Below are 27,468 nucleotides of genomic sequence, written 5' to 3'. Positions count from 1 at the left end.
AAACAGTGGGTGCTGCGGGTGTGCTTCCCAGTCCCCTCCCTGTATGCAAACAGCGGGTGCTGCGGGTGTGCTTCCAAGTCCCCTCCCTGTATGCAAACAGTCGGTGCTGTGGGTGTGCTTCCCAGTCCCCTCCCTGTATGCAAACAGTCGGTGCTGCCGGTGTGCTTCCCAGTGCCCTACCTGTATGCAAACAGTCGGTGCTGCGGGTGTGCTTCCCAGTCCCCTCCCTGTATGCAAACATTGGGTGCTGCGGGTGTGCTTCCCAGTCCCCTCCCTGTATGCAAACAGTCGGTGCTGCGGGTGTGCTTCCCAGTCCCCTCCCTGTATGCAAACATTGGGTGCTGCGGGTGTGCTTCCAAGTCCCCTCCCTGTATGCAAACAGTCGGTGCTGCGGGTGTGCTTCCCAGTCCCCTCCCTGTATGCAAACAGTCGGTGCTGCAGGTATGCTTCCCAGTCCCCTCCCTGTGTGCAAACAGTCAGTGCTGCGGGTGTGCTTCCCAGTCCCCTCCCTGTATGCAAACAGTCAGTGCTGCGGGTGTGCTTCCCAGTCCCCTCCCTGTATGCAAACAGTGGGTGCTGCGGGTGTGCTTCCCAGTCCCCTCCCTGTATGCAAACAGTCGGTGCTGCGCGTGTGCTTCCCAGTCCCCTCCCTGTATGCAAACAGTCGGTGCTGCGGGTGTGCTTCCCAGTCCCCTCCCTGTATGCAAATAGTCGGTGCTGCGGGTGTGCTTCCCAGTCCCCTCCCTATATGCAAACAGTCGGTGCTGCGGGTGTGCTTCCCAGTCCCCTCCCTGTATGCAAACAGTCGGTGCTGCGGGTGTGCTTCCCAGTCCCCTCCCTGTATGCAAACAGTCGGTGCTGCGGGTGTGCTTCCCAGTCCCCTCCCTGTATGCAAACAGTCGGTGCTGCGGGTGTGCTTCCCAGTCCCCTCCCTGTATGCAAACAGTCGGTGCTGCGGGTGTGTTCTTCCCAGTCCCCTCCCTGTATGCAAACAGTGGGTGCTGCGGGTGTAAGCTTCCCAGTCCCCTCCCTGTATGCAAACAGTGGGTGCTGCGGGTGTGCTTCCCAGTCCCCTCCCTGTATGCAAACAGTCGGTGCTGCGGGTGCGCTTCCCAGTCCCCTCCCTGTATGCAAACAGTCGGTGCTGCGGGTGCGCTTCCCAGTCCCCTCCCTGTATGCAAACAGTCGGTGCTGCGGGTGTGCTTCCCAGTCCCCTCCCTGTATGCAAACAGTGGGTGCTGCGGGTGTGCTTCCCAGTCCCCTCCCTGTATGCAAACAGTCGGTGCTGCGGGTGTGCTTCCCAGTCCCCTCCCTGTATGCAAACAGTCGGTGCTGCGGATGTGCTTCCCAGTCTCCTCCCTGTATGCAAACAGTCGGTGCTGCGGGTGTGCTTCCCAGTCTCCTCCCTGTATGCAAACAGTGGGTGCTGCGGGTGTGCTTCCCAGTCCCCTCCCTGTATGCAAACAGCCGGTGCTACGGGTATGCTTCCCAGTCCCCTCCCTGTATGCAAACAGTCGGTGCTGCAGGTATGCTTCCCAGTCCCCTCCCTGTATGCAAACAGTGGGTGCTGCGGGTGTGCTTCCCAGTCCCCTCCCTGTATGCAAACAGTCGGTGCTGCGGGTGTGCTTCCCAAGTCCCCTCCCTGTATGCAAACAGTGGGTGCTGCATGTGTGCTTCCCAGTCCCCTCCCTGTATGCAAACAGTAGGTGCTGCAGGTGTGCTTCCCAGTCCCTTCCCTGTATGCAGTGGGTGCTGCGGGTGTGCTTCCCAGTCCCCTCCCTGTATGCAAACAGTCGGTGCTGCGGGTGTGCTTCCCAGTCCCCTCCCTGTATGCAAACAGTTTGTGCTGCGGGTGTGCTTCCCAGTCCCCTCCCTGTATGCAGTGGGTGCTGCGGGTGTGCTTCCCAGTCCCCTCCCTGTATGCAAACAGTCGGTGCTGCGGGTGTGCTTCCCAGTCCCCTCCCTGTATGCAAACAGTCGGTGCTGCGGGTGTGCTTCCCAGTCCCCTCCCTGTATGCAAACAGTGGGTGCTGCGGGTGTGCTTCCCAATCCCCTCCCTGTATGCAAACAGTCGGTGCTGCGGGTGTGCTTCCCAGTCCCCTCCCTGTATGCAAACAGTAGGTGCTGCAGGTGTGCTTCCCAGTCCCCTCCCTGTATGCAGTGGGTGCTGCGGGTGTGCTTCCCAGTCCCCTCCCTGTATGCAAACAGTCGGTGCTGCGGGTGTGCATCCTAGTCCCCTCCCTGTATGCAAACAGTGGGTGCTGCGGGTGTGCTTCCCAGTCCCCTCCCTGTATGCAAACAGTTTGTGCTGCGGGTGTGCTTCCAAGTCCCCTCCCTGTATGCAGTGGGTGCTGCGGGTGTGCTTCCCAGTCCCCTCCCTGTATGCAAACAGTCGGTGCTGCGGGTGTGCTTCCAAGTCCCCTCCCTGTATGCAAACAGTGGGTGCTGCGGGTGTGCTTCCCAGTCCCCTCCCTGTATGCAAACAGTCAGTGCTGCGGGTGTGCTTCCCAGTCCCCTCCCTGTATGCAAACAGTGGGTGCTGCGGGTGTGCTTCCCAGTCCCCTCCCTGTATGCAAACAGTCGGTGCTGCGGATGTGCTTCCCAGTACCCTCCCTGTATGCAAACAGTGGGTGCTGCGGGTGTGCTTCCCAGTCCCCTCCCTGTATGCAAACAGTCAGTGCTGCGGGTGTGCTTCCCAGTCCCCTCCCTGTATGCAAACAGTGGGTGCTGCGGGTGTGCTTCCCAGTCCCCTCAATGTATGCAAACAGTGGGTGCTGCGGGTGTGCTTCCCAGTCCCCTCCCTGTATGCAAACAGTCGGTGCTGCGGGTGTGCTTCCCAGTCCCCTCCCTGTATGCAAACAGTGGGTGCTGCGGGTGTGCTTCCCAGTCCCCTCCCTGTATGCAAACAGTGGGTGCTGCGGGTGTGCTTCCAGTCCCCTCCCTGTATGCATACAGTCGGTGCTGCGGGTGTGCTTCCCAGTCCCCTCCCTGTATGCAAACAGTCGGTGCTGCGGGTGTGCTTCCCAGTCCCCTCCCTGTATGCAAACAGTGGGTGCTGCGGGTGTGCTTCCCAGTCCCCTCCCTGTATGCAGTATGTGCTGCGGGTGTGCTTCCCAGTCCCCTCCCTGTATGCAAACAGTGGGTGCTGCGGGTGTGCTTCCCAGTCCCCTCCCTGTATGCAAACAGTCGGTGCTGCGGGTGTGCTTCCCAGTACCCTCCCTGTATGCAAACAGTGGGTGCTGCGGGTGTGCTTCCCAGTCCCCTCCCTGTATGCAAACAGTCAGTGCTGCGGGTGTGCTTCCCAGTCCCCTCCCTGTATGCAAACAGTGGGTGCTGCGGGTGTGCTTCCCAGTCCCCTCCCTGTATGCAAACAGTGGGTGCTGCGGGTGTGCTTCCCAGTCCCCTCCTTGTATGCAAACAGTCGGTGCTGCGGGTGTGCTTCCCAGTCCCCTCCCTGTATGCAAACAGTGGGTGCTGAGGGTGTGCTTCCCAGTCCCCTCCCTGTATGCAAACAGTGGGTGCTGCGGGTGTGCTTCCCAGTCCCCTCCCTGTATGCAAACAGTGGGTGCTGCGGGTGTGCTTCCCAGTCCCCTCCCTGTATGCAAACAGTCGGTGCTGCGGGTGTGCTTCCCAGTCCCCTCCCTGTATGCAAACAGTCGGTGCTGCGGGTGTGCTTCCCAGTCCCCTCCCTGTATGCAAACAGTGGGTGCTACGGGTGTGCTTCCCAGTCCCCTCCCTGTATGCAAACAGTGGGTGCTGCGGGTGTGCTTCCCAGTCCCCTCCCTGTATGCAAACAGTCAGTGCTGCGGGTGTGCTTCCCAGTCCCCTCCCTGTATGCAAACAGTGGGTGCTGCGGGTGTGCTTCCCAGTCCCCTCCCTGTATGCAAACAGTGGGTGCTGCGGGTGTGCTTCCCAGTCCCCTCCCTGTATGCAAACAGTGGGTGCTGCGGGTGTGCTTCCCAGTCCCCTCCTTGTATGCAAACAGTCGGTGCTGCGGGTGTGCTTCCCAGTCCCCTCCCTGTATGCAAACAGTGGGTGCTGAGGGTGTGCTTCCCAGTCCCCTCCCTGTATGCAAACAGTGGGTGCTGCGGGTGTGCTTCCCAGTCCCCTCCCTGTATGCAAACAGTGGGTGCTGCGGGTGTGCTTCCCAGTCCCCTCCCTGTATGCAAACAGTGGGTGCTGCGGGTGTGCTTCCCAGTCCCCTCCCTGTATGCAAACACTCGGTGCTGCAGGTGTGCTTCCCAGTCTCCTCCCTGTATGCAGTCGGTGCTGCAGGTGTGCTTCCCAGTCCCCTCCCTGTATGCAAACAGTGGGTGCTGCGGGTGTGCTTCCCAGTCCACTCCCTGTATGCAAACAGTGGGTGCTGCGGGTGTGCTTCCCAGTCCCCTCCCTGTATGCAGTATGTGCTGCGGGTGTGCTTCCCAGTCCCCTCCCTGTATGCAAACAGTGGGTGCTGCGGGTGTGCTTCCCAGTCCCCTCCCTGTATGCAAACAGTCGGTGCTGCGGGTGTGCTTCCCAGTCCCCTCCCTGTATGCAAACAGTCGGTGCTGCGGGTGTGCTTCCCAGTATCCTCCCTGTATGCAAACAGTGGGTGCTGCGGGTGTGCTTCCCAGTCCCCTCCCTGTATGCAAACAGTCAGTGCTGCGGGTGTGCTTCCCAGTCCCCTCCCTGTATGCAAACAGTGGGTGCTGCGGGTGTGCTTCCCAGTCCCCTCCCTGTATGCAAACAGTGGGTGCTGTGGGTGTGCTTCCCAGTCCCCTCCCTGTATGCAAACAGTGGGTGCTGCGGGTGTGCTTCCCAGTCCCCTCCTTGTATGCAAACAGTCGGTGCTGCGGGTGTGCTTCCCAGTCCCCTCCCTGTATGCAAACAGTGGGTGCTGAGGGTGTGCTTCCCAGTCCCCTCCCTGTATGCAAACAGTGGGTGCTGCGGGTGTGCTTCCCAGTCCCCTCCCTGTATGCAAACAGTGGGTGCTGCGGGTGTGCTTCCCAGTCCCCTCCCTGTATGCAAACAGTGGGTGCTGCGGGTGTGCTTCCCAGTCCCCTCCCTGTATGCAAACACTCGGTGCTGCAGGTGTGCTTCCCAGTCCCCTCCCTGTATGCAGTCGGTGCTGCAGGTGTGCTTCCCAGTCCCCTCCCTGTATGCAAACAGTGGGTGCTGCGGGTGTGCTTCCCAGTCCACTCCCTGTATGCAAACAGTCGGTGCTGCAGGTGTGCTTCCCAGTCCCCTCCCTGTATGCAAACAGTCGGTGCTGCGGGTGTGCTTCCCAGTCCCCTCCCTGTATGCAAACAGTCGGTGCTGCGGGTGTGCTTCCCAGTCCCCTCCCTGTATGCAAACAGAGGGTGCTACGGGTGTGCTTCCCAGTCCCCTCCCTGTATGCAAACAGTGGGTGCTGCGGGTGTGCTTCCCAGTCCCCTCCCTGTATGCAAACAGTCGGTGCTGCGGGTGTGCTTCCCAGTCCCCTCCCTGTATGCAAACAGTGGGTGCTGCGGGTGTGCTTCCCAGTCCCCTCCCTGTATGCAAACAGTGGGTGCTGCGGGTGTGCTTCCCAGTCCCCTCCCTGTATGCAAACAGTCGGTGCTGCAGGTATGCTTCCCAGTCCCCTCCCTGTATGCAAACAGTCGGTGCTGCGGGTATGCTTCCCAGTCCCCTCCCTGTATGCAAACAGTGGGTGCTGCGGGTGTGCTTCCCAGTCCCCTCCCTGTATGCAAACAGTGGGTGCTGCGGGTGTGCTTCCCAGTCCCCTCCCTGTATGCAAACAGTGGGTGCTGCGGGTGTGCTTCCCAGTCCCCTCCCTGTATGCAAACAGTCGGTGCTGCAGGTGTGCTTCCCAGTCCCCTCCCTGTATGCAAACAGTCGGTGCTGCGGGTGTGCTTCCCAGTCCCCTCCCTGTATGCAAACAGTCAGTGCTGCGGGTGTGCTTCCCAGTCCCCTCCCTGTAAGCAAACAGTCGGTGCTGCGGGTGTGCTTCCCAGTCCCCTCCCTGTATGCAAACAGTGGGTGCTGCGGGTGTGCTTCCCAGTCCCCTCCCTGTATGCAAACAGTGGGTGCTGCGGGTGTGCTTCCCAGTCCCCTCCCTGTATGCAAACAGTGGGTGCTGCGGGTGTGCTTCCCAGTCCCCTCCCTGTATGCAAACAGTGGGTGCTGCGGGTGTGCTTCCAGTCCCCTCCCTGTATGCAAACAGTCGGTGCTGCGGGTGTGCTTCCCAGTCCCCTCCCTGTATGCAAACAGTGGGTGCTGCGGGTGTGCTTCCCAGTCCCCTCCCTGTATGCAGTATGTGCTGCGGGTATGCTTCCCAGTCCCCTCCCTGTATGCAAACAGTCGGTGCTGCGGGCGTGCTTCCCAGTCTCCTCCCTGTATGCAAACAGTCGGTGCTGCGGGTGTGCTTCCCAGTCCCCTCCCTGTATGCAAACAGTCGGTGCTGCGGGTGTGCTTCCCAGTCCCCTCCCTGTATGCAAACAGTGGGTGCTGCGGGTGTGCTTCCCAGTCCCCTCCCTGTATGCAAACAGTCGGTGCTGCGGGTGTGCTTCCCAGTCCCCTCCCTGTATACAAACAGTCGGTGCTGCGGGTGTGCTTCCCAGTCCCCTCCCTGTATGCAAACAGTGGGTGCTGCGGGTGTGCTTCCCAGTCCCCTCCCTGTATGCAAACAGTCGGTGCTGTGGGTGTGCTTCCCAGTCCCCTCCCTGTATGCAAACAGTGGGTGCTGCGGGTGTGCTTCCCAGTCCCCTCCCTGTATGCAAACAGTCGGTGCTGCGGGTGTGCTTCCCAGTCCCCTCCCTGTATGCAAACAGTGGGTGCTGCAGGTGTGCTTCCCAGTCCCCTCCCTGTATGCAAACAGTCAGTGCTGCGGGTGTGCTTCCCAGTCCCCTCCCTGTATGCAAACAGTGGGTGCTGCGGGTGTGCTTCCCAGTACCCTCCCTGTATGCAAACAGTGGGTACTGCGGGTGTGCTTCCCAGTCCCCTCCCTGTATGCAAACAGCGGGTGCTGCGGGTGTGCTTCCAAGTCCCCTCCCTGTATGCAAACAGTCGGTGCTTTGGGTGTGCTTCCCAGTCCCCTCCCTGTATGCAAACAGTCGGTGCTGCGGGTGTGCTTCCCAGTCCCCTACCTGTATGCAAACAGTCGGTGCTGCGGGTGTGCTTCCCAGTCCCCTCCCTGTATGCAAACAGTCGGTGCTGCGGGTGTGCTTCCCAGTCCCCTCCCTGTATGCAAACAGTGGGTGCTGCGGGTGTGCTTCCCAGTCCCCTCCCTGTATGCAAACAGTCGGTGCTGCGGGTGTGCTTCCCAGTCCCCTCCCTGTATGCAAACAGTCGGTGCTGCAGGTATGCTTCCCAGTCCCCTCCCTGTGTGCAAACAGTGGGTGCTGCGGGTGTGCTTCCCAGTCCCCTCCCTGTATGCAAACAGTGGGTGCTGCGGGTGTGCTTCCCAGTCCCCTCCCTGTATGCAAACAGTCAGTGCTGCGGGTGTGCTTCCCAGTCCCCTCCCTGTATGCAAACAGTGGGTGCTGCGGGTGTGCTTCCCAGTCCCCTCCCTGTATGCAAACAGTCGGTGCTGCGCGTGTGCTTCCCAGTCCCCTCCCTGTATGCAAACAGTCGGTGCTGCGGGTGTGCTTCCCAGTCCCCTCCCTGTATGCAAATAGTCGGTGCTGCGGGTGTGCTTCCCAGTCCCCTCCCTATATGCAAACAGTTTGTGCTGCGGGTGTGCTTCCCAGTCCCCTCCCTGTATGCAAACAGTCGGTGCTGCGGGTGTGCTTCCCAGTCCCCTCCCTGTATGCAAACAGTCGGTGCTGCGGGTGTGCTTCCCAGTCCCCTCCCTGTATGCAAACAGTCGGTGCTGCGGGTGTGCTTCCCAGTCCCCTCCCTGTATGCAAACAGTCGGTGCTGCGGGTGTGTTCTTCCCAGTCCCCTCCCTGTATGCAAACAGTGGGTGCTGCGGGTGTAAGCTTCCCAGTTCCCTCCCTGTATGCAAACAGTCGGTGCTGCGGGTGCGCTTCCCAGTCCCCTCCCTGTATGCAAACAGTGGGGGCTGCGGGTGTGCTTCCCAGTCCCCTCCCTGTATGCAAACAGTCGGTGCTGCGGGTGTGCTTCCCAGTCCCCTCCCTGTATGCAAACAGTGGGTGCTGCGGGTGTGCTTCCCAGTCCCCTCCCTGTATGCAAACAGTCGGTGCTGCGGGTGTGCTTCCCAGTCCCCTCCCTGTATGCAAACAGTCGGTGCTGCGGGTGTGCTTCCCAGTCCCCTCCCTGTATGCAAACAGAGGGTGCTACGGGTGTGCTTCCCAGTCCCCTCCCTGTATGCAAACAGTGGGTGCTGCGGGTGTGCTTCCCAGTCCCCTCCCTGTATGCAAACAGTCGGTGCTGCGGGTGTGCTTCCCAGTTCCCTCCCTGTATGCAAACAGTGGGTGCTGCGGGTGTGCTTCCCAGTCCCCTCCCTGTATGCAAACAGTGGGTGCTGCGGGTGTGCTTCCCAGTCCCCTCCCTGTATGCAAACAGTCGGTGCTGCAGGTATGCTTCCCAGTCCCCTCCCTGTATGCAAACAGTCGGTGCTGCGGGTATGCTTCCCAGTCCCCTCCCTGTATGCAAACAGTGGGTGCTGCGGGTGTGCTTCCCAGTCCCCTCCCTGTATGCAAACAGTGGGTGCTGCGGGTGTGCTTCCCAGTCCCCTCCCTGTATGCAAACAGTGGGTGCTGCGGGTGTGCTTCCCAGTCCCCTCCCTGTATGCAAACAGTCAGTGCTGCAGGTGTGCTTCCCAGTCCCCTCCCTGTATGCAAACAGTCGGTGCTGCGGGTGTGCTTCCCAGTCCCCTCCCTGTATGCAAAAAGTCAGTGCTGCGGGTGTGCTTCCCAGTCCCCTCCCTGTAAGCAAACAGTCGGTGCTGCGGGTGTGCTTCCCAGTCCCCTCCCTGTATGCAAACAGTGGGTGCTGCGGGTGTGCTTCCCAGTCCCCTCCCTGTATGCAAACAGCGGGTGCTGCGGGTGTGCTTCCCAGTACCCTCCCTGTATGCAAACAGTGGGTACTGCGGGTGTGCTTCCCAGTCCCCTCCCTGTATGCAAACAGCGGGTGCTGCGGGTGTGCTTCCAAGTCCCCTCCCTGTATGCAAACAGTCGGTGCTTTGGGTGTGCTTCCCAGTCCCCTCCCTGTATGCAAACAGTCGGTGCTGCGGGTGTGCTTCCCAGTCCCCTACCTGTATGCAAACAGTCGGTGCTGCGGGTGTGCTTCCCAGTCCCCTCCCTGTATGCAAACAGTCGGTGCTGCGGGTGTGCTTCCCAGTCCCCTCCCTGTATGCAAACAGTGGGTGCTGCGGGTGTGCTTCCCAGTCCCCTCCCTGTATGCAAACAGTCGGTGCTGCGGGTGTGCTTCCCAGTCCCCTCCCTGTATGCAAACAGTCGGTGCTGCAGGTATGCTTCCCAGTCCCCTCCCTGTGTGCAAACAGTGGGTGCTGCGGGTGTGCTTCCCAGTCCCCTCCCTGTATGCAAACAGTGGGTGCTGCGGGTGTGCTTCCCAGTCCCCTCCCTGTATGCAAACAGTCAGTGCTGCGGGTGTGCTTCCCAGTCCCCTCCCTGTATGCAAACAGTGGGTGCTGCGGGTGTGCTTCCCAGTCCCCTCCCTGTATGCAAACAGTCGGTGCTGCGCGTGTGCTTCCCAGTCCCCTCCCTGTATGCAAACAGTCGGTGCTGCGGGTGTGCTTCCCAGTCCCCTCCCTGTATGCAAATAGTCGGTGCTGCGGGTGTGCTTCCCAGTCCCCTCCCTATATGCAAACAGTTTGTGCTGCGGGTGTGCTTCCCAGTCCCCTCCCTGTATGCAAACAGTCGGTGCTGCGGGTGTGCTTCCCAGTCCCCTCCCTGTATGCAAACAGTCGGTGCTGCGGGTGTGCTTCCCAGTCCCCTCCCTGTATGCAAACAGTCGGTGCTGCGGGTGTGCTTCCCAGTCCCCTCCCTGTATGCAAACAGTCGGTGCTGCGGGTGTGTTCTTCCCAGTCCCCTCCCTGTATGCAAACAGTGGGTGCTGCGGGTGTAAGCTTCCCAGTTCCCTCCCTGTATGCAAACAGTCGGTGCTGCGGGTGCGCTTCCCAGTCCCCTCCCTGTATGCAAACAGTGGGGGCTGCGGGTGTGCTTCCCAGTCCCCTCCCTGTATGCAAACAGTCGGTGCTGCGGGTGTGCTTCCCAGTCCCCTCCCTGTATGCAAACAGTGGGTGCTGCGGGTGTGCTTCCCAGTCCCCTCCCTGTATGCAAACAGTCGGTGCTGCGGGTGTGCTTCCCAGTCCCCTCCCTGTATGCAAACAGTCGGTGCTGCGGGTGTGCTTCCCAGTCCCCTCCCTGTATGCAAACAGAGGGTGCTACGGGTGTGCTTCCCAGTCCCCTCCCTGTATGCAAACAGTGGGTGCTGCGGGTGTGCTTCCCAGTCCCCTCCCTGTATGCAAACAGTCGGTGCTGCGGGTGTGCTTCCCAGTTCCCTCCCTGTATGCAAACAGTGGGTGCTGCGGGTGTGCTTCCCAGTCCCCTCCCTGTATGCAAACAGTGGGTGCTGCGGGTGTGCTTCCCAGTCCCCTCCCTGTATGCAAACAGTCGGTGCTGCAGGTATGCTTCCCAGTCCCCTCCCTGTATGCAAACAGTCGGTGCTGCGGGTATGCTTCCCAGTCCCCTCCCTGTATGCAAACAGTGGGTGCTGCGGGTGTGCTTCCCAGTCCCCTCCCTGTATGCAAACAGTGGGTGCTGCGGGTGTGCTTCCCAGTCCCCTCCCTGTATGCAAACAGTGGGTGCTGCGGGTGTGCTTCCCAGTCCCCTCCCTGTATGCAAACAGTCAGTGCTGCAGGTGTGCTTCCCAGTCCCCTCCCTGTATGCAAACAGTCGGTGCTGCGGGTGTGCTTCCCAGTCCCCTCCCTGTATGCAAAAAGTCAGTGCTGCGGGTGTGCTTCCCAGTCCCCTCCCTGTAAGCAAACAGTCGGTGCTGCGGGTGTGCTTCCCAGTCCCCTCCCTGTATGCAAACAGTGGGTGCTGCGGGTGTGCTTCCCAGTCCCCTCCCTGTATGCAAACAGTGGGTGCTGCGGGTGTGCTTCCCAGTCCCCTCCCTGTATGCAAACAGTGGGTGCTGCGGGTGTGCTTCCCAGTCCCCTCCCTGTATGCAAACAGTGGGTGCTGCGGGTGTGCTTCCCAGTCCCCTCCCTGTATGCAAACAGTCGGTGCTGCGGGTGTGCTTCCCAGTCCCCTCCCTGTATGCAAACAGTGGGTGCTGCGGGTGTGCTTCCCAGTCCCCTCCCTGTATGCAGTATGTGCTGCGGGTATGCTTCCCAGTCCCCTCCCTGTATGCAAACAGTCGGTGCTGCGGGCGTGCTTCCCAGTCTCCTCCCTGTATGCAAACAGTCGGTGCTGCGGGTGTGCTTCCCAGTCCCCTCCCTGTATGCAAACAGTCGGTGCTGCGGGTGTGCTTCCCAGTCCCCTCCCTGTATGCAAACAGTGGGTGCTGCGGGTGTGCTTCCCAGTCCCCTCCCTGTATGCAAACAGTCGGTGCTGCGGGTGTGCTTCCCAGTCCCCTCCCTGTATACAAACAGTCGGTGCTGCGGGTGTGCTTCCCAGTCCCCTCCCTGTATGCAAACAGTGGGTGCTGCGGGTGTGCTTCCCAGTCCCCTCCCTGTATGCAAACAGTCGGTGCTGTGGGTGTGCTTCCCAGTCCCCTCCCTGTATGCAAACAGTCGGTGCTGCGGGTGTGCTTCCCAGTCCCCTCCCTGTATGCAAACAGTCGGTGCTGCGGGTGTGCTTCCCAGTCCCCTCCCTGTATGCAAACAGTGGGTGCTGCAGGTGTGCTTCCCAGTCCCCTCCCTGTATGCAAACAGTCAGTGCTGCGGGTGTGCTTCCCAGTCCCCTCCCTGTATGCAAACAGTGGGTGCTGCGGGTGTGCTTCCCAGTACCCTCCCTGTATGCAAACAGTGGGTGCTGCGGGTATGCTTCCCAGTCCCCTCCCTGTATGCAAACAGCGGGTGCTGCGGGTGTGCTTCCAAGTCCCCTCCCTGTATGCAAACAGTCGGTGCTGTGGGTGTGCTTCCCAGTCCCCTCCCTGTATGCAAACAGTCGGTGCTGCGGGTGTGCTTCCCAGTCCCCTACCTGTATGCAAACAGTCGGTGCTGCGGGTGTGCTTCCCAGTCCCCTCCCTGTATGCAAACAGTCGGTGCTGCGGGTGTGCTTCCCAGTCCCCTCCCTGTATGCAAACAGTGGGTGCTGCGGGTGTGCTTCCCAGTCCCCTCCCTGTATGCAAACAGTCGGTGCTGCGGGTGTGCTTCCCAGTCCCCTCCCTGTATGCAAACAGTCGGTGCTGCAGGTATGCTTCCCAGTCCCCTCCCTGTGTGCAAACAGTGGGTGCTGCGGGTGTGCTTCCCAGTCCCCTCCCTGTATGCAAACAGTGGGTGCTGCGGGTGTGCTTCCCAGTCCCCTCCCTGTATGCAAACAGTCAGTGCTGCGGGTGTGCTTCCCAGTCCCCTCCCTGTATGCAAACAGTGGGTGCTGCGGGTGTGCTTCCCAGTCCCCTCCCTGTATGCAAACAGTCGGTGCTGCGCGTGTGCTTCCCAGTCCCCTCCCTGTATGCAAACAGTCGGTGCTGCGGGTGTGCTTCCCAGTCCCCTCCCTGTATGCAAATAGTCGGTGCTGCGGGTGTGCTTCCCAGTCCCCTCCCTATATGCAAAAAGTCGGTGCTGCGGGTGTGCTTCCCAGTCCCCTCCCTGTATGCAAACAGTCGGTGCTGCGGGTGTGCTTCCCAGTCCCCTCCCTGTATGCAAACAGTCGGTGCTGCGGGTGTGCTTCCCAGTCCCCTCCCTGTATGCAAACAGTCGGTGCTGCGGGTGTGCTTCCCAGTCCCCTCCCTGTATGCAAACAGTCGGTGCTGCGGGTGTGTTCTTCCCAGTCCCCTCCCTGTATGCAAACAGTGGGTGCTGCGGGTGTAAGCTTCTCAGTCCCCTCCCTGTATGCAAACAGTCGGTGCTGCGGGTGCGCTTCCCAGTCCCCTCCCTGTATGCAAACAGTGGGGGCTGCGGGTGTGCTTCCCAGTCCCCTCCCTGTATGCAAACAGTCGGTGCTGCGGGTGTGCTTCCCAGTCCCCTCCCTGTATGCAAACAGTGGGTGCTGCGGGTGTGCTTCCCAGTCCCCTCCCTGTATGCAAACAGTCGGTGCTGCGGGTGTGCTTCCCAGTCCCCTCCCTGTATGCAAACAGTCGGTGCTGCGGATGTGCTTCCCAGTCTCCTCCCTGTATGCAAACAGTCGGTGCTGCGGGTGTGCTTCCCAGTCTCCTCCCTGTATGCAAACAGTGGGTGCTGCGGGTGTGCTTCCCAGTCCCCTCCCTGTATGCAAACAGCCGGTGCTACGGGTATGCTTCCCAGTCCCCTCCCTGTATGCAAACAGTCGGTGCTGCAGGTATGCTTCCCAGTCCCCTCCCTGTATGCAAACAGTGGGTGCTGCGGGTGTGCTTCCCAGTCCCCTCCCTGTATGCAAACAGTCGGTGCTGCGGGTGTGCTTCCCAAGTCCCCTCCCTGTATGCAAACAGTGGGTGCTGCATGTGTGCTTCCCAGTCCCCTCCCTGTATGCAAACAGTGGGTGTTGCGGGTGTGCTTCCCAGTCCCCTCCCTATATGCAAACAATCGGTGCTGCGGGTGTGCTTCCCAGTCCCCTCACTGTATGCAAACAGTAGGTGCTGCAGGTGTGCTTCCCAGTCCCTTCCCTGTATGCAGTGGGTGCTGCGGGTGTGCTTCCCAGTCCCCTCCCTGTATGCAAACAGTCGGTGCTGCGGGTGTGCTTCCCAGTCCCCTCCCTGTATGCAAACAGTGGGTGCTGCGGGTGTGCTTCCCAATCCCCTCCCTGAATGCAAACAGTCGGTGCTGCAGGTGTGCTTCTCAGTCCCCTCCCTGTATGCAAACAGTAGGTGCTGCAGGTGTGCTTCCCAGTCCCCTCCCTGTATGCAGTGGGTGCTGCGGGTGTGCTTCCCAGTCCCCTCCCTGTATGCAAACAGTCGGTGCTGCGGGTGTGCTTCCCAGTCCCCTCCCTGTATGCAAACAGTGGGTGCTGCGGGTGTGCTTCCCAGTCCCCTCCCTGTATGCAAACAGTCAGTGCTGCGGGTGTGCTTCCCAGTCCCCTCCCTGTATGCAAACAGTGGGTGCTGCGGGTGTGCTTCCCAGTCCCCTCCCTGTATGCAAACAGTCGGTGCTGCGGATGTGCTTCCCAGTCCCCTCCCTGTATGCAAACAGTGGGTGCTGCGGGTGTGCTTCCCAGTCCCCTCCCTGTATGCAAACAGTCAGTGCTGCGGGTGTGCTTCCCAGTCCCCTCCCTGTATGCAAACAGTGGGTGCTGCGGGTGTGCTTCCCAGTCCCCTCAATGTATGCAAACAGTGGACTGCGGGTGTGCTTCCCAGTCCCCTCCCTGTATGCAAACAGTCGGTGCTGCGGGTGTGCTTCCCAGTCCCCTCCCTGTATGCAAACAGTGGGTGCTGCGGGTGTGCTTCCCAGTCCCCTCCCTGTATGCAAACAGTGGGTGCTGCGGGTGTGCTTCCAGTCCCCTCCCTGTATGCAAACAGTTTGTGCTGCGGGTGTGCTTCCCAGTCCCCTCCCTGTATGCAGTGGGTGCTGCGGGTGTGCTTCCCAGTCCCCTCCCTGTATGCAAACAGTCGGTGCTGCGGGTGTGCTTCCCAGTCCCCTCCCTGTATGCAAACAGTGGGTGCTGCGGGTGTGCTTCCCAGTCCCCTCCCTGTATGCAAACAGTCAGTGCTGCGGGTGTGCTTCCCAGTCCCCTCCCTGTATGCAGTGGGTGCTGCGGGTGTGCTTCCCAGTCCCCTCCCTGTATGCAAACAGTCGGTGCTGCGGGTGTGCTTCCCAGTCCCCTCCCTGTATGCAAACAGTGGGTGCTGCGGGTGTGCTTCCCAGTCCCCTCCCTGTATGCAAACAGTCAGTGCTGCGGGTGTGCTTCCCAGTCCCCTCCCTGTATGCAAACAGTGGGTGCTGCGGGTGTGCTTCCCAGTCCCCTCCCTGTATGCAAACAGTCGGTGCTGCGGATGTGCTTCCCAGTACCCTCCCTGTATGCAAACAGTGGGTGCTGCGGGTGTGCTTCCCAGTCCCCTCCCTGTATGCAAACAGTCAGTGCTGCGGGTGTGCTTCCCAGTCCCCTCCCTGTATGCAAACAGTGGGTGCTGCGGGTGTGCTTCCCAGTCCCCTCAATGTATGCAAACAGTGGACTGCGGGTGTGCTTCCCAGTCCCCTCCCTGTATGCAAACAGTGGGTGCTGCGGGTGTGCTTCCCAGTCCCCTCCCTGTATGCTGTATGTGCTGCGGGTGTGCTTCCCAGTCCCCTCCCTGTATGCAAACAGTGGGTGCTGCGGGTGTGCTTCCCAGTCCCCTCCCTGTATGCAAACAGTGGGTGCTGCTGGTGTGCTTCCCAGTCCCCTCCCTGTATGCAAACAGTGGTTGCTGCGGGTGTGCTTCCCAGTCCCCTCCCTGTATGCAAACAGTCGGTGCTGCGGGTGTAAGCTTCCCAGTCCCCTCCCTGTATGCAAACAGTGGGTGCTGCGGGTGTGCTTCCCAGTCCCCTCCCTGTATGCAAACAGTGGGTGCTGCGGGTGTGCTTCCCAGTCCCCTCCCTGAATGCAAACAGTCGGTGCTGCTGGTGTGCTTCCCAGTCCCCTCCCTGTATGCAAACAGTGGGTGCTGCGGGTGTGCTTCCCAGTCCCCTCCCTGTATGCAAACAGTCGGTGCTGCAGGTATGCTTCCCAGTCCCCTCCCTGTATGCAAACAGTCGGTGCTGCAGGTGTGCTTCCCAGTCCCCTCCCTGAAAGCAAACAGTGGGGGCTGCAGGTGTGCTTCCCAGTACCCTCCCTGTATGCAAACAGTGGGTGCTGCGGGTGTGCTTCCCAGTCCCCTCCCTGTATGCAAACAGTCGGTGCTGCGGGTGTGCTTCCCAGTCCCCTCCCTGTATGCAAACAGTGGGTGCTGCGGGTGTGCTTCCCTGTCCCCTCCCTGTATGTAAACAGTGGGTGCTGCGGGTGTGCTTCCCAGTCCCCTCCCTGTATGCAAACAGTCGGTGCTGCAGGTATGCTTCCCAGTCCCCTCCCTGTATGCAAACAGTCGGTGCTGCAGGTGTGCTTCCCAGTCCCCTCCCTGTATGCAAACAGTGGGGGCTGCGGGTGTGCTTCCCAGTCCCCTCCCTGTATGCACACAGTGGGTGCTGCGGGTGTGCTTCCCAGTCCCCTCCCTGTATGCAAACAGTAGGTGCTGCAGGTGTGCTTCCCAGTCCGCTCCCTGTATGCAAACAGTCGGTGCTGCAGGTATGCTTCCCAGTCCGCTCCATGTATGCAAACAGTGGGTGCTGCGGGTGTGCTTCCCAGTCCCCTCCCTGTATGCAAACAGTGGGTGCTGCGGGTGTGCTTCCCAGTCCCCTCCCTGTATGCAAACAGTCGGTGCTGCGGGTGTGCTTCCCAGTCCCCTCCCTGTATGCAAACAGTGGGTGCTGCGGGTGTGCTTCCCAGTCCCCTCCCTGTATGCAAACAGTGGGTGCTGCGGGTGTGCTTCCCAGTCCCCTCCCTGTATGCAAACAGTCGGTGCTGCGGGTGTAAGCTTCCCAGTCCCCTCCCTGTATGCAAACAGTGGGTGCTGCGGGTGTGCTTCCCGATCCCCTCCCTGTATGCAAACAGTCGGTGCTGCAGGTGTGCTTCCCAGTCCCCTCCCTGTATGCAAACAGTGGGGGCTGCGGGTGTGCTTCCCAGTCCCCTCCCTGTATGCACACAGTGGGTGCTGCGGGTGTGCTTCCCAGTCCCCTCCCTGTATGCAAACAGTAGGTGCTGCAGGTGTGCTTCCCAGTCCGCTCCCTGTATGCAAACAGTCGGTGCTGCAGGTATGCTTCCCAGTCCGCTCCCTGTATGCAAACAGTGGGTGCTGCGGGTGTGCTTCCCAGTCCCCTCCCTGTATGCAAACAGTGGGTGCTGCGGGTGTGCTTCCCAGTCCCCTCCCTGTATGCAAACAGTGGGTGCTGCGGGTGTGCTTCCCAGTCCCCTCCCTGTATGCAAACAGTCGGTGCTGCGGGTGTGCTTCCCAGTCCCCTCCCTGTATGCAAACAGTGGGTGCTGCGGGTGTGCTTCCCAGTCCCCTCCCTGTATGCAAACAGTCGGTGCTGCGGGTGTGCTTCCCAGTACCCTCCCTGTATGCAAACAGTAGGTGCTGCAGGTGTGCTTCCCAGTCCCCTCCCTGTATGCAGTGGGTGCTGCGGGTGTGCTTCCCAGTCCCCTCCCTGTATGCAAACAGTAGGTGCTGCAGGTGTGCTTCCCAGTCCCCTCCCTGTATGCAAACAATAGGTGCTGCAGGTGTGCTTCCCAGTCCCCTCCCTGTATGCAAACAGTCGGTGCTGCGGGTGTGCTTCCCAGTCCCCTCCCTGTATGCAAACAGTGGGTGCTGCGGGTGTACTTCCCAGTCCCCTCCCTGTATGCAGTATGTGCTGCGGGTGTGCTTCCCAGTCCCCTCCCTGTATGCAAACAGTAGGTGCTGCAGGTGTGCTTCCCAGTCCCCTCCCTGTATGCAGTGGGTGCTGCGGGTGTGCTTCCCAGTCCCCTCCCTGTATGCAAACAGTGGTTCCTGCGGGTGTATGCTTCCCAGTCCCCTCCCTGTATGCAAACAGTCGGTGCTGCTGGTGTGCTTCCCAGTCCCCTCCCTGTATGCAAACAGTGGGTGCTGCGGGTGTGCTTCCCAGTCCCCTCCCTGTATGCAAACAGTCGGTGCTGCGGGTGTACTTCCCAGTCCCCACCCTGTATGCAAACAGTGGGTGCTGCGGGTGTGCTTCCCAGTCCCCTCCCTGTATGCAAACAGTCGGTGCTGCGGGTGTGCTTCCCAGTCCCCTCCCTGTATGCAAACAGTGGGTGCTGCGGGTGTGCTTCCCAGTCCCCTCCCTGTATGCAAACAGTGGGTGCTGCGGGTGTGCTTCCCAGTCCCCTCCCTGTATGCAAACAGTCGGTGCTGCGGGTGTGCTACCCAGTCCGCTCCCTGTATGCAAACAGTCGGTGCTGCAGGTGTGCTTCCCAGTCCCCTCCCTGTATACAAATAGTCGGTGCTGTGGGTGTGCTTCCCAGTCCCCTCCCTGTATGCAAACAGTGGGTGCTGCGGGTGTGCTTCCCAGTCCCCTCCCTGTATGCAAACAGTGGGTGCTGCGGGTGTGCTTCCCAGTCCCCTCCCTGTATGCAAACAGTGGGTGCTGCGGGTGTGCTTCCCAGTACTCTCCCTGTATGCACACAGTGGGTGCTGCGGGTGTGCTTCCCAGTCCCCTCCCTGTATGCAAACAGTCGGTGCTGCGGGTGTACTTCCCAGTCCCCTCCCTGTATGCAAACAGTGGGTGCTGCGGGTGTGCTTCCCAGTCCCCTCCCTGTATGCAAACAGTCTGTGCTGCGGGTGTGCTTCCCAGTCCCCTCCCTGTATGCAAACAGTGGGTGCTGCGGGTGTGCTTCCCAGTCCCCTCCCTGTATGCAAACAGTCGGTGCTGCGGGTGTGCTTCCCAGTCCCCTCCCTGTATGCAAACAGTCGGTGCTGCGGGTGTGCTTCCCAGTCCCCTCCCTGTATGCAAACAGTGGGTGCTGCGGGTGTGCTTCCCAGTCCCCTCCCTGTATGCTGTATGTGCTGCGGGTGTGCTTCCCAGTCCCCTCCCTGTATGCAAACAGTGGGTGCTGCGGGTGTGCTTCCCAGTCCCCTCCCTGTATGCAAACAGTCGGTGCTGCGGGTGTGCTTCCCAGTCCCCTCCCTGTATGCAAACAGTGGGTGCTGCGGGTGTGCTTCCCAGTCCCCTCCCTGTATGCAAACAGTCGGTGCTGCGGGTTTGCTTCCCAGTCCCCTCCCTGTATGCAAACAGTCGGTGCTGCGGGTGTGCTTCCCAGTCCCCTCCCTGTATGCAAACAGTCGGTGCTGCAGGTGTGCTTCCCAGTCCCCTCCCTGTATGCAAACAGTCGGTGCTGCGGGTGTGCTTCCCAGTCCCCTCCCTGTATGCAAACAGTCGGTGCTGCGGGTGTGCTTCCCAGTCCCCTCCCTGTATGCAAACAGTCGGTGCTGCGGGTGTGCTTCCCAGTCCCCTCCCTGTATGCAAACAGTCGGTGCTGCAGGTGTGCTTCCCAGTCTACTCCCTGTATGCAAACAGTGGGTGCTGCAGGTGTGCTTCCCAGTCCCCTCCCTGTATGCAAACAGTGGGTGCTGCGGGTGTGCTTCCCAGTCCCCTCCCTGTATGCAAACAGTCGGTGCTACGGGTGTGCTTCCCAGTCCCCTCCCTGTATGCAAACAGTGGGTGCTGCTGGTGTGCTTCCCAGTCCCCTCCCTGTATGCAAACAGTGGGTGCTGCGGGTGTGCTTCCCAGTCCCCTCCCTGTATGCAAACAGTGGGTGCTGCGTGTGTGCTTCCCAGTCCCCTCCCTGTATGCAAACAGTCGGTGCTGCGGGTGTGCTTCCCAGTCCCCTCCCTGTATGGAGTGGGTGCTGCGGGTGTGCGTCCCAGTACCCTCCCTGTATGCAAACAGTGGGTGCTGCGGGTGTGCTTCCCAGTCCCCTCCCTGAATGCAAACAGTGGGTGCTGCGGGTGTGCTTCCCAGTCCCCTCCCTGTATGCAAACAGTGGGTGCTGCGGGTGTGCTTCCCAGTCCCCTCCCTGTATGCAAACAGTGGGTGCTGCGGGTGTGCTTCCCAGTCCCCTCCCTGTATGCAAACAGTGGGTGCTGCGGGTGTGCTTCCCAGTCCCCTTCCTGTATGCAAACAGTGGGTGCTGCGGGTGTGCTTCCCAGTCCCCTCCCTGTATACAAACAGTCGGTGCTGCGGGTGTGCTTCCCAGTCCCCTCCCTGTATACAAACAGTCGGTGCTGCGGGTGTGCTTCCCAGTCCCCTCCCTGTATGCAAACAGTGGGTGCTGCGGGTGTGCTTCCCAGTCCCCTCCCTGTATGCAAACAGTGGGTGCTGCGGGTGTGCTTCCCAGTCCCCTCCCTGTATGCAAACAGTGGGTGCTGCGGGTGTGCTTCCCAGTACTCTCCCTGTATGCACACAGTGGGTGCTGCGGGTGTGCTTCCCAGTCCCCTCCCTGTATGCAAACAGTCGGTGCTGCGGGTGTACTTCCCAGTCCCCTCCCTGTATGCAAACAGTGGGTGCTGCGGGTGTGCTTCCCAGTCCCCTCCCTGTATGCAAACAGTCTGTGCTGCGGGTGTGCTTCCCAGTCCCCTCCCTGTATGCAAACAGTGGGTGCTGCGGGTGTGCTTCCCAGTCCCCTCCCTGTATGCAAACAGTCGGTGCTGCGGGTGTGCTTCCCAGTCCCCTCCCTGTATGCAAACAGTCGGTGCTGCGGGTGTGCTTCCCAGTCCCCTCCCTGTATGCAAACAGTGGGTGCTGCGGGTGTGCTTCCCAGTCCCCTCCCTGTATGCTGTATGTGCTGCGGGTGTGCTTCCCAGTCCCCTCCCTGTATGCAAACAGTGGGTGCTGCGGGTGTGCTTCCCAGTCCCCTCCCTGTATGCAAACAGTGGGTGCTGCGGGTGTGCTTCCCAGTCCCCTCCCTGTATGCAAACAGTGGGTGCTGCGGGTGTGCTTCCCAGTCCCCTCCCTGTATGCAAACAGTCGGTGCTGCGGGTGTGCTTCCCAGTCCCCTCCCTGTATGCAAACAGTCGGTGCTGCGGGTGTGCTTCCCAGTCCCCTCCCTGTATGCAAACAGTCGGTGCTGCAGGTGTGCTTCCCAGTCCCCTCCCTGTATGCAAACAGTCGGTGCTGCGGGTGTGCTTCCCAGTCCCCTCCCTGTATGCAAACAGTCGGTGCTGCGGGTGTGCTTCCCAGTCCCCTCCCTGTATGCAAACAGTCGGTGCTGCGGGTGTGCTTCCCAGTCCCCTCCCTGTATGCAAACAGTCGGTGCTGCAGGTGTGCTTCCCAGTCTACTCCCTGTATGCAAACAGTGGGTGCTGCAGGTGTGCTTCCCAGTCCCCTCCCTGTATGCAAACAGTGGGTGCTGCGGGTGTGCTTCCCAGTCCCCTCCCTGTATGCAAACAGTCGGTGCTACGGGTGTGCTTCCCAGTCCCCTCCCTGTATGCAAACAGTGGGTGCTGCTGGTGTGCTTCCCAGTCCCCTCCCTGTATGCAAACAGTGGGTGCTGCGGGTGTGCTTCCCAGTCCCCTCCCTGTATGCAAACAGTGGGTGCTGCGGGTGTGCTTCCCAGTCCCCTCCCTGTATGCAAACAGTCGGTGCTGCGGGTGTGCTTCCCAGTCCCCTCCCTGTATGGAGTGGGTGCTGCGGGTGTGCGTCCCAGTACCCTCCCTGTATGCAAACAGTGGGTGCTGCGGGTGTGCTTCCCAGTCCCCTCCCTGAATGCAAACAGTGGGTGCTGCGGGTGTGCTTCCCAGTCCCCTCCCTGTATGCAAACAGTGGGTGCTGCGGGTGTGCTTCCCAGTCCCCTCCCTGTATGCAAACAGTGGGTGCTGCGGGTGTGCTTCCCAGTCCCCTCCCTGTATGCAAACAGTGGGTGCTGCGGGTGTGCTTCCCAGTCCCCTTCCTGTATGCAAACAGTGGGTGCTGCGGGTGTGCTTCCCTGTCCCCTCCCTGTATGTAAACAGTGGGTGCTGCGGGTGTGCTTCCCAGTCCCCTCCCTGTATGCAAACAGTCGGTGCTGCCGGTATGCTTCCCAGTCCCCTCCCTGTATGCAAACAGTGGGTGCTGCAGGTGTGCTTCCCAGTCCCCTCCCTGTATGCAAACAGTCGGTGCTGCGGGTGTGCTTCCCAGTCCCCTCCCTGTATGCAAACAGTGGTGGCTGCGGGTGTGCTTCCCAGTCCCCTCCCTGTATGCACACAGTGGGTGCTGCGGGTGTGCTTCCCAGTCCCCTCCCTGTATGCAAACAGTAGGTGCTGCAGGTGTGCTTCCCAGTCCGCTCCCTGTATGCAAACAGTCGGTGCTGCAGGTATGCTTCCCAGTCCGCTCCCTGTATGCAAACAGTGGGTGCTGCGGGTGTGCTTCCTAGTCCCCTCCCTGTATGCAAACAGTGGGTGCTGCGGGTGTGCTTCCCAGTCCCCTCCCTGTATGCAAACAGTGGGTGCTGCGGGTGTGCTTCCCAGTCCCCTCCCTGTATGCAAACAGTCGGTGCTGCGGGTGTGCTTCACAGTCCCCTCCCTGTATGCAAACAGTGGGTTCTGCGGGTGTGCTTCCCAGTCCCCTCCCTGTATGCAAACAGTGGGTGCTGCGGGTGTGCTTCCCAGTCCCCTCCCTGTATGCAAACAGTCGGTGCTGCGGGTGTAAGCTTCCCAGTCCCCTCCCTGTATGCAAACAGTGGGTGCTGCGGGTGTGCTTCCCAGTCCCCTCCCTGTATGCAAACAGTGGGTGCTGCAGGTGTGCTTCCCAGTCCCCTCCCTGTATGCAAACAGTCGGTGCTGCGGGTGTGCTTCCCAGTCCCCTCCCTGTATGCAAACAGTGGGTGCTGCGGGTGTGCTTCCCAGTCCCCTCCCTGTATGCAAACAGTCGGTGCTGCGGGTGTGCTTCCCAGTCCCCTCCCTGTATGCAAACAGTGGGTGCTGCAGGTGTGCTTCCCAGTCCCCTCCCTGTATGCAAACAGTCGGTGCTGCGGGTGTGCTTCCCAGTCCCCTCCCTGTATGCAAACAGTGGGTGCTGCGGGTGTGCTTCCCAGTCCCCTCCCTGTATGCAAACAGTGGGTGCTGCGGGTGTGCTTCCCAGTCCCCTCCCTGTATGCAAACAGTGGGTGCTGCGGGTGTAAGCTTCCCAGTCCCCTCCCTGTATGCAAACAGTGGGTGCTGCGGGTGTGCTTCCCAGTCCCCTCCTTCGGCCGCCACAAATGCCCGCAGCATCTGCTCCAGGGTGCCATTCAACAGCTCACACAGTCCGTTGGTTTGAGGGTTATAGGGGACAGTGCGGAGAGAGGGGTCACCGCGCACGCAGCCCAGAGACTGAAGCAGCTCACTCATGAACTGTGTCAGTCAGGATCTCACTAAGGAAACCTACCCTGGTAAAAATATTTGTGGGCGTCTCGGCTGCCTTCCGGGTGCCAATGGAGGAAAGAGGCACCGATCGCCGTGCCTCCCCACTCGCTGGCAGGTATCACAGGTGCGGCCGATCGCCGTGCCTCCCCACTCGCTGGCAGGTATCACAGGTGCGGCCGATCGCCGTGCCTCCCCACTCGCTGGCAGGTATCACAGGTGCGGCCGATCGCCGTGCCTCCCCACTCGCTGGCAGGTATCACAGGTGCGGCCGATCGCCGTGCCTCCCCACTCGCTGGCAGGTATCACAGGTGCGGCCGATCGCCGTGCCTCCCCACTCGCTGGCAGGTATCACAGGTGCGGCCGATCGCCGTGCCTCCCCACTCGCTGGCAGGTATCACAGGTGCGGCCGATCGCCGTGCCTCCCCACTCGCTGGCAGGTATCACAGGTGCGGCCGATCGCCGTGCCTCCCCACTCGCTGGCAGGTATCACAGGTGCGGCCGATCGCCGTGCCTCCCCACTCGCTGGCAGGTATCACAGGTGCGGCCGATCGCCGTGCCTCCCCACTCGCTGGCAGGTATCACAGGTGCGGCCGATCGCCGTGCCTCCCCACTCGCTGGCAGGTATCACAGGTGCGGCCGATCGCCGTGCCTCCCCACTCGCTGGCAGGTATCACAGGTGCGGCCGATCGCCGTGCCTCCCCACTCGCTGGCAGGTATCACAGGTGCGGCCGATCGCCGTGCCTCCCCACTCGCTGGCAGGTATCACAGGTGCGGCCGATCGCCGTGTCTCCCCACTCGCTGGCAGGTATCACAGGTGCGGCCGATCGCCGTGCCTCCCCACTCGCTGGCAGGTATCACAGGTGCGGCCGATCGCCGTGCCTCCCCACTCGCTGGCAGGTATCACAGGTGCGGCTGATCGCCGTGCCTCCCCACTCGCTGGCAGGTATCACAGGTGCGGCAGAACGCCGTGCCTCCCCACTCGCTGGCAGGTATCACAGGTGCGGCCGATCGCCGTGCCTCCCCACTCGCTGGCAGGTATCACAGGTGCGGCTGATCGCCGTGCCTCCCCACTCGCTGGCAGGTATCACAGGTGCGGCCGATCGCCGTGCCTCCCCACTCGCTGGCAGGTATCACAGGTGCGGCCGATCGCCGTGCCTCCCCACTCGCTGGCAGGTATCACAGGTGCGGCCGATCGCCGTGCCTCCCCACTCGCTGGCAGGTATCACAGGTGCGGCCGATCGCCGTGCCTCCCCACTCGCTGGCAGGTATCACAGGTGCGGCCGATCGCCGTGCCTCCCCACTCGCTGGCAGGTATCACAGGTGCGGCCGATCGCCGTGCCTCCCCACTCGCTGGCAGGTATCACAGGTGCGGCCGATCGCCGTGCCTCCCCACTCGCTGGCAGGTATCACAGGTGCGGCCGATCGCCGTGCCTCCCCACTCGCTGGCAGGTATCACAGGTGCGGCCGATCGCCGTGCCTCCCCACTCGCTGGCAGGTATCACAGGTGCGGCCGATCGCCGTGCCTCCCCACTCGCTGGCAGGTATCACAGGTGCGGCCGATCGCCGTGCCTCCCCACTCGCTGGCAGGTATCACAGGTGCGGCCGATCGCCGTGTCTCCCCACTCGCTGGCAGGTATCACAGGTGCGGCCGATCGCCGTGCCTCCCCACTCGCTGGCAGGTATCACAGGTGCGGCCGATCGCCGTGCCTCCCCACTCGCTGGCAGGTATCACAGGTGCGGCCGATCGCCGTGCCTCCCCACTCGCTGGCAGGTATCACAGGTGCGGCCGATCGCCGTGCCTCCCCACTCGCTGGCAGGTATCACAGGTGCGTCCGATCGCCGTGCCTCCCCACTCGCTGGCAGGTATCACAGGTGCGTCCGATCGCCGTGCCTCCCCACTCGCTGGCAGGTATCACAGGTGCGGCCGATCGCCGTGCCTCCCCACTCGCTGGCAGGTATCACAGGTGCGGCTGATCGCCGTGCCTCCCCACTCGCTGGCAGGTATCACAGGTGCGTCCGATCGCCGTGCCTCCCCACTCGCTGGCAGGTATCACAGGTGCGGCTGATCGCCGTGCCTCCCCACTCGCTGGCAGGTATCACAGGTGCGGCCGATCGCCGTGCCTCCCCACTCACTGGCAGGTATCACAGGTGCGGCCGATCGCCGTGTCTCCCCACTCGCTGGCAGGTATCACAGGTGCGGCCGATCGCCGTGCCTCCCCACTCGCTGGCAGGTATCACAGGTGCGGCCGATCGCCGTGCCTCCCCACTCGCTGGCAGGTATCACAGGTGCGTCCGATCGCCGTGCCTCCCCACTCGCTGGCAGGTATCACAGGTGCGGCCGATCGCCGTGCCTCCCCACTCGCTGGCAGGTATCACAGGTGCGTCCGATCGCCGTGCCTCCCCACTCGCTGGCAGGTATCACAGGTGCGGCCGATCGCCGTGCCTCCCCACTCGCTGGCAGGTATCACAGGTGCGGCCGATCGCCGTGCCTCCCCACTCGCTGGCAGGTATCACAGGTGCGGCCGATCGCCATGTCTCCCCACTCGCTGGCAGGTATCACAGGTGCGGCCGATCGCCGTGTCTCCCCACTCGCTGGCAGGTATCACAGGTGCGGCCGATCGCCGTGCCTCCCCACTCGCTGGCAGGTATCACAGGTGCGGCCGATCGCCGTGCCTCCCCACTCGCTGGCAGGTATCACAGGTGCGGCCGATCGCCGTGCCTCCCCACTCGCTGGCAGGTATCACAGGTGCGGCCGATCGCCGTGCCTCCCCACTCGCTGGCAGGTATCACAGGTGCGGCCGATCGCCGTGCCTCCCCACTCGCTGGCAGGTATCACAGGTGCGGCCGATCGCCGTGCCTCCCCACTCGCTGGCAGGTATCACAGGTGCGGCCGATCGCCGTGCCTCCCCACTCGCTGGCAGGTATCACAGGTGCGGCCGATCGCCGTGCCTCCCCACTCGCTGGCAGGTATCACAGGTGCGGCCGATCGCCGTGTCTCCCCACTCGCTGGCAGGTATCACAGGTGCGGCCGATCGCCGTGCCTCCCCACTCGCTGGCAGGTATCACAGGTGCGGCCGATCGCCGTGCCTCCCCACTCGCTGGCAGGTATCACAGGTGCGGCCGATCGCCGTGCCTCCCCACTCGCTGGCAGGTATCACAGGTGCGGCCGATCGCCGTGCCTCCCCACTCGCTGGCAGGTATCACAGGTGCGGCCGATCGCCGTGTCTCCCCAGTCGCTGGCAGGTATCACAGGTGCGGCAGATCGCCGTGCCTCCCCACTCGCTGGCAGGTATCACAGGTGCGGCAGAACGCCGATGCCTCCCGTGATACCCGCAACTCTGGGTCAGCCTGGCTCTCGTGCGGGTAACCCCCTGATGCCCGGCCAGCGGGATTGCCTGTGCTATTTGCAACAACTGTGCCCGGTATTGACTAGGTACCACTGTGACGGTTGGAGTGTGACGGCGAGGGGGTAACCAGGCTCGATAATCAAGGTTTGCCCACTTGGTTACCCCTGATCCGTGTGTAAAGGTCCTAGAGTGTCAGCTCCTGGACCCAACTGTCGTATATGCATCACTGTGACTGTGTAAATTTTGCGACAATACAGTATGTTCTGTGTTTTTACCTTTCCCGGAGTGCTGGCCCTCTGAGTTTGGGGGTGGATTTTGCGGAAAAACTTTGATCAGATTGTGGCTATGTAGCGGGGTTCCCGAGTTATGGGATACCCCAAAGATGTACCCGGGAATCAGGTAAGATTCTCTGGCACATGGAAGCACAGTGCTCTGGCAAAATCTTACCCTGGAAACGTTCTTGCGACCTCACCGCCAGGATTCCCTGCTTCAGCACAAACAGGAAAGGTAAAAAGGGTATCAGGGATCAAGAAATCCCCAGAACGGTCCTGGGGTCCCTAACATAAGGTGGGGTGCCCAGACCACGCCCAAGTCACCCTGAACCTGGTATAGGGGTTCAGGGGCTGCTCCAGCTATGTCATAAAGCTGCGAGGATTTTATTGTGTGTGCAAAGTTAAAGTTGGGGTTTTGCCGTGTGCCAGGGATAAGGCTGGTAAGAGTCGGGAACATATATTCTTATTCTATCCCTGACACCGGGCCAGAAGACTTGGACCCGTTAAAACACTAGACACAGAAGCAAAGAGTATTTTATTAAAGGTTTATTTAATAAATATATATATATATCTGTGACTGTGGGATTTCCAGGTACGTGGTTCCGGGGGACCAGATGGCTACCAAGCGTGGTGCCACTGAGTCTGCTCAGGACCCGGAGTTGAAAGCCTCAGGGATGCCAGAGTGTTGGAACAGGAGGAGTACTGCAGTCATTTCTGAGAACCCCCGTCCTGAGCTAACAAGGGGCGATCCGGCGACCATTTGCCCTGCCCCAGACTCTGTGGAGCCTGGACAGCGTGTGGGCTCGATATACTAAGACGCAGAGGTGCCAGGTTGGCGCATGCCCCTTAGCAAAATCCAAATCGGTGCCCACCCGGCTTCAGTATACCGGCAAATCGGTGATAGGCTGGCAGGAGAATTCCCA

The sequence above is a fragment of the Ascaphus truei genome, unplaced genomic scaffold (assembly GCF_040206685.1).
Source record: "Ascaphus truei isolate aAscTru1 unplaced genomic scaffold, aAscTru1.hap1 HAP1_SCAFFOLD_431, whole genome shotgun sequence".
NCBI classification, from domain to species: Eukaryota; Metazoa; Chordata; class Amphibia; order Anura; family Ascaphidae; genus Ascaphus; species Ascaphus truei.
This window is presented reverse-complemented; position numbering follows the sequence as displayed.